The 10,079-nt window shown below is 50.6% G+C and overlaps 1 pseudogene; it reads right to left on the reverse strand.

Moving 5' to 3' along the window:
- Nucleotides 1-5,537: 5,537 nt before the first annotated feature.
- LOC136155223 (uncharacterized) lies at nucleotides 5,538-9,171 on the reverse strand (annotated as a pseudogene).
- Nucleotides 9,172-10,079: the final 908 nt, after the last annotated feature.

Raw genomic sequence — 10,079 nt, forward strand, 5'->3', positions numbered from 1 at the left:
GGCCCACTGTGCCCCTTGGTCAGCCCTGCCCCTTCACACACAGGTGCTGCTGCTGGGCTTGCCCAGGAGTTGTCTGACAGACTGTGGCTCACCAGAGCTCTATGATGGTGCAGAGTGCCGGAAGAGACGTGGGCATGTGGTTTTGCCTTGGCCTGGGTGTGTGGATCCCCTAGCTGTCCCCCAGGCTCAGGGGCAAAGGCCTGAGAGAGCAACACCCTGAAGTGCTTTTCTCCCGGGCTTGTTAGCAGAGTGCGCAGCTTGCTGGAAACACGGGCCTCCCTTGGTGAGGGAGAGGTGGCCAGCCAGCGAGAATGCTTGCAACTGGCCTTTAGAATCAGCCTGGGAGGTCTTCCAGCGGCAGAATGCTGGTTCTTCTCAGAGTCCCCACAGGCTAGGGCCAGGTCCCAGCATGGACCCTGCCAGAGGCCAGCCTTGACCAGACCTTCCTGGACTCCGGGGGTACTGCCCCACGAAGGAGCATGCTGCAGCGAGTGTGTCCAGACATGCCCAGGCGCCTCCCCAGGCTCACTCCCTGAGTGCCTTTCCCCTGGTGCCTAGGCCTCATTTGAGGCCTACTTGGAAGGGAGGTCTCTGGCAGGGGCTCTCTCCACACTGCAAGGGACTGGAGCCCGGACGACCTTGTCAGAGGGAAGAGGCCAGCACGGGGGTCAATTCCCAAGGCCTCTTTGTTCCAGCAGTCTCAGGGCCGCAGGGTGAGCAAGTGGCCCACAGTGCCACTAGGTCGGCCCTGCCCCATCGCACACAGACGCTGATCCTGGGCTTGCCCAGGAGCTGCCTGACAGACTCTGGCTCACCCGAGCTCTCTGACGGTGCAGGGGGCAGGAAGAGATGTGTGCATGTGGTTCTGCCTTGACCTGGGTGTGTGGAGCCCCTAGCTGTCCCCTAGGGTCTGGGGTAAGCACCTGATAGAGGACCACCCCTATGCGCTATTGTCCTGGGCTTGAGTGCAGAGTGCGTGGCTTGCCGGAAACACGGGTCTCCCTTGGGAAGAGATCTTGCAAACCGGCCTTCGGAGGCACCCGGGGAGGTCTTCCAGCGGCAGAATGCTGGTTCTGCTCAGAGGCCCCACAGGCCACGGGCAGGTCCCAGCATGGACCTTGCCCCAGGCCAGCCTTGCACCGAACTTCCTGGCCTCCGGGGGTACTGCCCCAAGAAGTGGCAGGCTGCGGAGATGTGTCCAGACATGCCCAGGCACCTCCCCAGTCTCATTCCCTTAGCGCCTTTCCCATGGTTCCTATGCCTCATTTGAGGTCTACTTTGAGGGGTGGTTTCCGGCAGGGGCTCTCTCCACACTACAATTGTCTGGAGCCCGGACGGCCTGGTCAGATGAAGAGGATAGCAAGGGGGTCTATGCTCAAGGCAGCTTTGGCTCAGCAGCCTCATGGCAGCAGGGAGAGCAAGTGGCCCACTGCACCCCTAGGTCGGCCCTGCCCGTTCACACACAGGCGCTGCTGCTGGGCTTGCCCAGTAGATGCCTGACAGACTCTGGCTCACCCGAGTTGTCTGATGGTTCAGAGGGCAGTAAGACTCGTGTGCATGTGGCTCTGACATGGCCTGGGAGTTTGGAGCCACTCCCTGACCCCCAGGCTCAGGAACAAGGCCCTGAGTGAGGACCACCCAAGCGCAATTCTCCCGGGCTTGGGATCAGAATGCGCGGCTTGCGGAAAACACGGGCCTCCGTTGGGGAGGGAGCGGCGGCCAGCTGGCAAGAGTGCTTGCAAACTGGCCTTTGGATGCAGCCGGGGAGGTCGTCCAGCAGCAGAGTGTTGGTCCTGCTCAGAGGACCCACAGGCCACGGGTAGGTCCCAACATGGACCCTGACGCAGGCCAGCCTTGCCCAGTCCTTCCTGGCCTCCGGAGGTACTGCCCCACGAAGGAGCAGGTCGCAGGGAGTGTGTCCAGACATGCCCATGCACCTCCCCAGGCTCATTCCGTTAGCGCCTTTTCCCTGGTGCCTAGGCCTCATTTGAGGCCTACTTGGTGGGGAGGTTTCTGGCAGGGGCTTTCTCCACACTGCAAGGGTCTGGAGCACAGATCGCCTGGTCAGAGGGAAGAGGCCAGCAAGAGGGTCTATGCTCAAGGCCTCTTTGGCCCAGCAGCCTCAGGGCAGCAGGGGGAACAAGTGGCCCACTGTGCCCCTAGGTCGGCCCTGCCCCTTCACAGGCAGGCGCTGCTGCAGGGCTTGCCCAGGAGCTGCCTGACAGACTCTGGCTCAGCCGAGCTCTCTGACAGTGCAGAGGGCAGGAAGAGACGTGTTCATGTGGTTCTGCATTGGCCTGAGTGTGTGGATCCCCTAGCTGTCCCCCAGGCTCAGGGGCAAAGGCCTGAGAGAGGAACACCCCGAAGCGCATTTCTCCCAGGCTTGGGAGCAGAGTTCATGGCTTTAGGGAAACGCGGGCCTCACTCGGTGAGGGAGAGGCGGGCAGCCGGTGAGAGTGCTTGCAAACCGGCCTTTGGAGGCTGCCGGGGAGGTTTTCCAGCGGCACAGTGCTGGTACTGCTCAGAGGACCCACAGGCCAGGGGTAGGTCCCAGCAAGGACACTGCCCCAGGCCAGCCTTGACCATAACTTCCTGGCCTCCGGGGGAACTGCCCAACAAAGGGGCTTGCGGCCTGTAGTGTGTCCAGACATGCCCAGACGCCTCCCCAGTCTCATTCCCTTAGCGCCTTTCCCATGGTTCCTAGGGCTCATTTGAGGCCTACATGGAGGGGAGGTTTCTGGTAGGGCCTCTCTCCACACTGGAAGGGACTGGAGCCCGGACGGCCTAGTTACAGGACAGAGGCCAACATGGGGGTCGATGCCCAAGGCCTCTTTGTCCCAGCAGCCTCAGGGCAGCAGGGTGAGCAAGTGGCCCACAGTGCCTCTAGGTCGGCCCTGCCCCATCACACACAGGTGCTGCTGCTGGGCTTGCCCAGGAGCTGCCTGACAGACTCTGGCTCACCCAAGCTCTCTGACGGTCCAGGGGGCAGGAAAAGACGTGTGCATGTGGTTCTGCCTTGGCCTGGGAGTGTGAAGCCCCTAGCTGGCCCCCGGCTCAGGGGCAAGGGCCCTGAGAGAGGACCACCACTAATCATATTTCTCCCGTGCTTGGAAGCAGAGTGCGCGGCTTGCGGGAAACGTGGGCTTTCCTCGGGTATAGTGCTTGCAAACATGCCCTCAGGTGTCGGCCGGGGACGTCGTCTAGCGGCAGAGTGCTGGATTTGCTCTGTGGCCCCACAGGCCAGGGGCAGGTCCCAGCATGGACCCTGCTCCAGGCCTGCCTTGTCCAGACCTTCCTGGCCTCCTGGGGTACTGCCCCACGACGGGTCAGGCTGCGGGGAGTGTGTCCCGACATGCCCAGGCGCCTCCCCAGGCTCATTCCCTTAGTGCCTTTACCCTGGTGCCTAGGCCTCATTTGAGGCCTACTTGCAGGGGAGGTTTCTGGCAGGGGCTCTCTCCACACTGTAAGGGCCTGGAGTCCAGACATCCTGGTTAGAGGGAAGAGGCCAGCAAGGGGGTCGATGTCCAAGGCTTCTTTGGCCCAGCAGCCTCAGGGCAGCAGGGAGAGCAAGAGGCCCACTGTGCCCCTAGGTCGGCCCTGCCCCTTCCCACACAGGTGCTGCTGCTGTGCTTGCCCAGGAGCTGCCTGACAGACTCTTGCTCACCCGAGTTCTCTGACGTTGCAGGGGGCAAGAACAGACGTGTCCATTTGATTCTGCCTTGGCCTGGGATTGTGGAGCCTATACCTCTCCCCCAGGCTCTGGGACAAGGGCCCTGAGAGAGGATCACCCCGAAGCGCTTTTCTCCCAGGCTTGGGAGCAGAGTTCGTGGCTTATGGGAAACGCGGGCCTCCCTCGGGGAGGGAGCGGCGGCCAGCCAGCGAGAGTGCTTGCAAACCGGCCTTTGGAGGCATCCGGGGAGGTCTTCCAGCGGCGAGGGCCGGTTCTGCTCAGAGGCCCCACAGGCCAGGGGCAGGTCCCAGCATGGACCCTGCCCCAGGCCAGCCTTGTCCAGACGTTCCTGGCCTCTGGGGGTACTGCCCCACAAGGAGGCAGGCTGCGGGAAGTGTGTCCAGGCATGCCCAGATGCCTCCCCAGGCTCATTCCCTTAGCGCCTTTCCCCTGTTGCCTAGGCCTCAGTTGAGGCCTAATTGAAGGGGAGGTTTCTGGCAGGGGCTCTCTCCACACTGCAGGGGCCTGGAGCCTGGACGGCCTGGTCAGAGGGAAGAGGCCAGGAAGGGGGTCGATGCCCAAGGCCTCTTTGGCCCAGCAGCCTCAGGGCAGCAGGGAGAGCAAGAGGCCCACTGTGCCCCTAGGTCGGCCCTGCCTCAGAGGCTGCCGGGGTCCAGCCTCGACATGATCCAGGTGGTACCTCAGGATGAACCGCGTTGGCGAGAGAGAAAGAGACGTGAGACTAGCCTTGATAGGCCCAAGTCTGTGTTTTACTTTCTGATAACTGGGTTTATACCCTTTCACAGAACGTTTTTAAGGTACAAGATGTTTACTCATGATTTCACAGGATTAGCATACATCATTTTGATTTTTAGGAAAAGCAGGATTTTTTTGCTTTCTAATTCTATAGTAGTTTTTAGCACATGATCTTCTGGCCTTGAGGCTATTAACATTTTATGCAGGTCAAGTGATTGTAAACCTATTTTCCGATTTTATGGTGACCTTAACTGAAAGGTAACAGGGTCATAGGGAAACAGTACAGAGTAGAATTATATTCTTGTTAATACAAAAATTAATCTTAGTGCAAAAGTTGTCAGTTGCGTTTATCTAAGAAGTTTACCCCATACAGACTCTGCGGCTTCAGTGAGGCAACTTCTGCCCTAGTACTCCTGACTGACAATTAACAACCGTCTCATTGGTACCACACTAGGGCTAAGTTCTTATTTGTCTAGATCTTTAACTATATTAACAATGGTTTTTATAACACAACCTTAGCACATTAAAGGCAAAAATACAGCAAGCAAAACACAGCAAGCAAATCACAACCCAATAACCACCTATAGAATAATTTTCTTATGTTTTCTAATAGGACTCCTTTACCCCTTAAAAGGGCTCTATGTCTATTAGGGCTTTTATATAATCAGGTTCTTCATGCTATTTTATGATTAGGATATTATAAGCAATCATGCATATTAGTACCAAGCGCATAAATGCATTTGGCTAACAAAACTACCAGCAGAGGTGTTTGAATTAAAACACTCCTTTCACCCTGAATAATCTCATAAAAAACTACCACCTGGGAAACTTATTGATTAAAGTTCTAAATTGATTCTTATTTGGGAAGAGATCGGGGAAGGCCTTCCTGTCTGTGTCAGAGAAATTAGGGAGTAGTCCATTGAGGCAGGCATCAGAAAGACAGATATCATCTTTAAGGTTAGAGCCGGGGGCAGCTTTTCAAAATCCCTGAAAACCTGATCTGCCTTGCCTGTCAGGCTTTCTCCTCGTGACCTTGTCATGGGTGGGATCTCGTGAGCTAGCCTTTTCAAAAACCCCTGAAAACCTGATTCGTCTTGCCCGTCAGGTTTTCTCTCTTACGGCCTTGTTAGGGGTAGGGTTTCGTGAGCTGACTTTTTCGAAACCCCTGAAAACCTGATTCGCCTTGCCTGTCAGGTTATCTCCCTTACGGCCTTGTTAGGGGTAGGGTTTCGTGAGCTGACTTTTTCGAAACCCCTGAAAACCTGATTCGCCTTGCCCATCAGGTTTTCTCCCCTATGGCCTTTTTAGGGGTAGGGTCTCATGTGTTGGCTCCCGGCATCTCGCCCTTTTTTTACTTTTTAAGACAGCCAGATGGATCTGAGTCGCAAGCTTTTGAGTGCTCTGCCGGAGAGTTCTGATGATGCAAGGAAGGATTATAATGAATAGTAAAACTAGTGCTGCTACAGCTGCATAACTGAAAATAGTTGATAGGATATTTTTTTCAGTAATAAAGTTAGAAAAGTTATGAAAAATATCGTTAGCAGCTCCTGTAGTAATAAAGTCCAGGCGGGAATGTTCTAATGTTTTTATCTGACCGTGAAGCTCTCCAAGATCTAAAGTAATGCTGGAGCTATTCCATATACCCGAAATATGATTTTTAATCTTTTCTCCATTGTAATCCATATCATTTACTTTTGGGGGGCATTACACAGATCTACTGATAATCAGCGTGACAGGATAACGCTAACTTTACCCTTAAAGCCTGTAACTCAGTTCCAATATGCATGACTGCTTCTTCCAGGGCATCTATTTTTACTTCTAATTTCCTATCTATAATCTCTTGCATAGCTAGAGTTAAGGAAACATTTTTTGAAATATCATTGACATATTGAGTGGTATGTACTTGTTGAGTCAAGGATATCGCTGCCACAGTGACAGAGGTAATTGCTGTTATCAAAGCTGAAATCCCTAGAATAAGTAGTCCTACAAACCGTTGGGAACACATTAAATCTTGTAGGTGTTGCAGAACGGCTAAACCACAATTGTCATACCAATAGGCGTTCACTCTGACAGGCACCATAAGATAAGGTGGACGTTGCAGTACCACAAAAGAACAAATATTACATTGAGGGGTTAAACAGGATGAAAGCATGCATTGTTCACAGTAGACTATATTTGGTCCACCTGAATGATTCATTTGTATACGAAGTCTTTTTGAATCATTAGTAAACAAAAAAACCTAAGGGGAGGGTAAACAAGCCAGCACAGAATAGGTGGAATTGTTTTCTGGTCGAGTTAAAGTAACAATGGAGGTGGCAGCAAGGGCTCTCCAAATTTCTGGCTGTCAAAAAGTTTTACCCTTAGTTGTATAGGACAACATGGGGGGAACAAATTGATTATAATGCCATCTGCTGGGCACCAAAGGCCAAGGGAGGGAATCATTATTTTAATTGCTAAGCCTACTGACAGCTCCTAGATTCTGACTTGGATTTGGATTGCTCCAGTCTTGTACCGAATAATTTCCACCTCCCGGTATTCTATAATCTATGTTTGAATTATAAGTACAAGATTTCCATACTGGGTATCCCAGGCGGTTGTCTATAGTTTTCCATATGACATCTGATGGAGCAACATCAATACAATTTGGATATTTTGGTGGAGCATTAAGGAACAAAGATTTATAGGGGTCAAGGACCCCAGGCATATGAGCCTGTAATATCCAAACCAGCCGATCTCCTGTATTGTCTGAAAATTTTGATGCTGGAGAATCTGTCAGAATTGTTTTGGAGGCTCCAACACGTCCCTCCTTAGAGGGAGTGATGAGATCACTTGTATGACTATGGGGGAAGTTAAAGCAAAGGGGAAGGTCATCTGTTAATCCCCTAAAAGTATAGTTAAAATTGATGGGATAATGATCTTTATCATAAGAACTATAGGATCCTCCCAAGAGATGAGGCTGGTCTGTGTTGACCCGTATAGGGTCGCTGTTCCAAGTAACTACTTGGAAGGTCAGGGGACCAGGGAAATATGCCCAGTATTTTTCTGAAGTAGAGGAGGTAGCACTTGCCTGACAAGACAGTAAAGCAAGCATAGCAATAAAAACCCTTTCGGGAGAGGCTGAAGATCCCTGCAGGGAAGCTATTCCCTGTGCTTGATGACAGAGTGACTTAATTTGTCCCCATGTGGGTATGGAGGCTTGTTGAGTTGTCCACGCAGGACGTCCTGGTGGTCTTCTGCGACGTGAAGGAGTAGGAGGTTGGGCGCCATCTTTCATGCAAAGCCATGACATCTGTTTAGTGGGTGGATCCGCCATTGGTTCCTCCGGGATCTCTGTTGCCGGTCATTTCCAAGTCTGCTGGACTTCCCGGGTGAGTGACCGAGGCGAGGGCAGAGGAGTGCTCTTCCTCTTTTGTGGCTGAGGCTGCGAGGGAACCGGAGGTCTGGGGGACTTCGACATGGCAAATCAGTCTGTCTGGGATCTAAATTGGCGAGTCAGCACCCTGTGGGAAAATACAAGCATACCCTCGCCCACTGGTTAGCAAGGGATCAGGTCCCTTCCATAGTCCGGAAAGGAGGTCTTTCCACTTTACTAAAGGTTTCATATCTTTTTGTTCTGGGTTCCAGTGACGGAACATAGCTGTTAAACCGGCTTGATCAGCGTTAAGGTTATTGAGCACAAAGAGGGCGTGCTGCAAAACGTGGTGTGGAGAACTGTATTTGAACTGCCCTTCTTGTAATTTAGAAATTTGTGTTTTAAGTGTCTGATGTGCCCTTTCTACAATTGCTTGTCCCTGGGGATTGTAAGGAATTCCTGTAGAGTGGGATATACCGAATTGGGCACAGAAATTTTTAAGGGACTTAGATGTATAAACTGGAGCATTGTCTGTCTTAATTGATTTTGGCATTCCTAAATAGGAAAAACAGGCAAAAAGATGTTGAACTACATCTTTATAGGCTTCTCCCATTCTGGCAGTAGCCACAATGACATGGGAGAAGGTATCTACAGTAACATACACAAAGGATAGTTTTCCAAAAGAAGGAACATGTGTTACATCCATCTGCCAAAGCACATTAGGTAGTAAGCCACGGGGATTTACCCCAAAAAGCAAAGCGGGAACTGAAGTAGGGCAAAGTTGACATGTTCTAACAATCTCGAGTGCAGATTCCCTAGGAATGTGGAACTGGTATTGAAGGGCAGTTGCATTTTGATGATGCATAGCATGTGAGGCTTTAGCATCTTCAAAATCACTGGCCACTATGGTTCGGGTTAGCAAATCTGCCTCTTGGTTAAACGTATGGAGGGGTCCAGGTAAATTAGAATGAGCTCTTATATGTCCAACATAGAATTGTTTTGACCTTTTCCAAATTTGCTGTTGAAGGGTAGATAACAATATAAAAATTGTGGTTTTATTTTCTGGTAAAACAGCCGTTTCAATTTGAGGGAACAACCTAACTACATACTGTGAGTCAGAAAATAAATTAAAAGCCTGGTCTAAAAACTCTTTGAACGCCTCTATCACGGCTGTTAATTCTGCTTTCTGGGCTGATGTTTCCCCAGTATTTAAAACCCTTTTTGAAGTCTGGGTGACAATAGCAGCCTTTCCATTAGAAGACCCATCTGTAAACACCAACATTGCCCCCTCGATAGGGGAAACTTGACACCTTTCTTGAAATATCACCGGATGTCGTGAGAGGAAATTTAATAAAGGACTAGCAAGTAAATGGTGTAAAATTTGTCCTGGATAATTACCAATGACAATTGGCCAGTCTTCATTTAATGATAGAAGGGCATTTAGTTGCTCTTTATTATAAGGCACTATGATTTCAGATGGTTCTTTTCCAAACATTTCAATGCTTCTATGTCTCCCTTTAATTATTAAAGTAGCCACTAGTCCTGGATAACAGGCCACAACCTTTTTGGCCGTGACAGGTAAATGCAACCATTCTAGGGGACCCTCTTGCCAAAGCACCCCTGTAGGGGCCACAGCTGTGGGCAACACTATAAATTGCCATGCCATACTATAATCAAGTCTCTTAATATAATTTTTATCTAAAGCTTCTTCTACCTTCATTAAGGCTTCCCTGGCTGCAGGTGTCAGCATTCTAGCAGAGGTGGGGTCTGGATCCCCTTGAAGAATGTCAAAGAAAGGCTTAAGATCAGAAGTAGTCAACTTTAAAAAGGGCCGAATCCAATTTATATCCCCTAACAACTTTTGATAATCATCTAAAGTAACCAAATTATCTTTTCTAAGCTGCAAAGGTACATGAGTAACTGTTTCATTATTTAGGATTCTTCTCACATATGTTATAGGCATATTCACTTGGATTTTTTCAGGGGCCACCTTTAGGCCCCAGCGATTCAAAGTCTCTTGCAATTTAATCAAAACTTACTGTAAATAAACCCTATCCGGGTGTGCTAGCAATATATCATCCATATAGTGGACTAGATAGACATCCCGATGTTTCTCCCTGATACCTTGTAGGGCAGCGTCCACAAACTTTTGACACAATGTGGGACTATTTTTCATACCCTGGGGAAGAACCTTCCATTGAAATCTCTGATGAGGTTGTCTAAAATTTTCTGAGGGAAGACTAAAGGCAAATCTCTTTTTATCTTGAGGGTCTAAGGGAATAGTAAAGAAGCAATCTTGAA

The sequence above is a fragment of the Muntiacus reevesi genome, unplaced genomic scaffold (genome assembly GCF_963930625.1).
Source record: "Muntiacus reevesi unplaced genomic scaffold, mMunRee1.1 SCAFFOLD_65, whole genome shotgun sequence".
Taxonomy (NCBI): domain Eukaryota; kingdom Metazoa; phylum Chordata; class Mammalia; order Artiodactyla; family Cervidae; genus Muntiacus; species Muntiacus reevesi.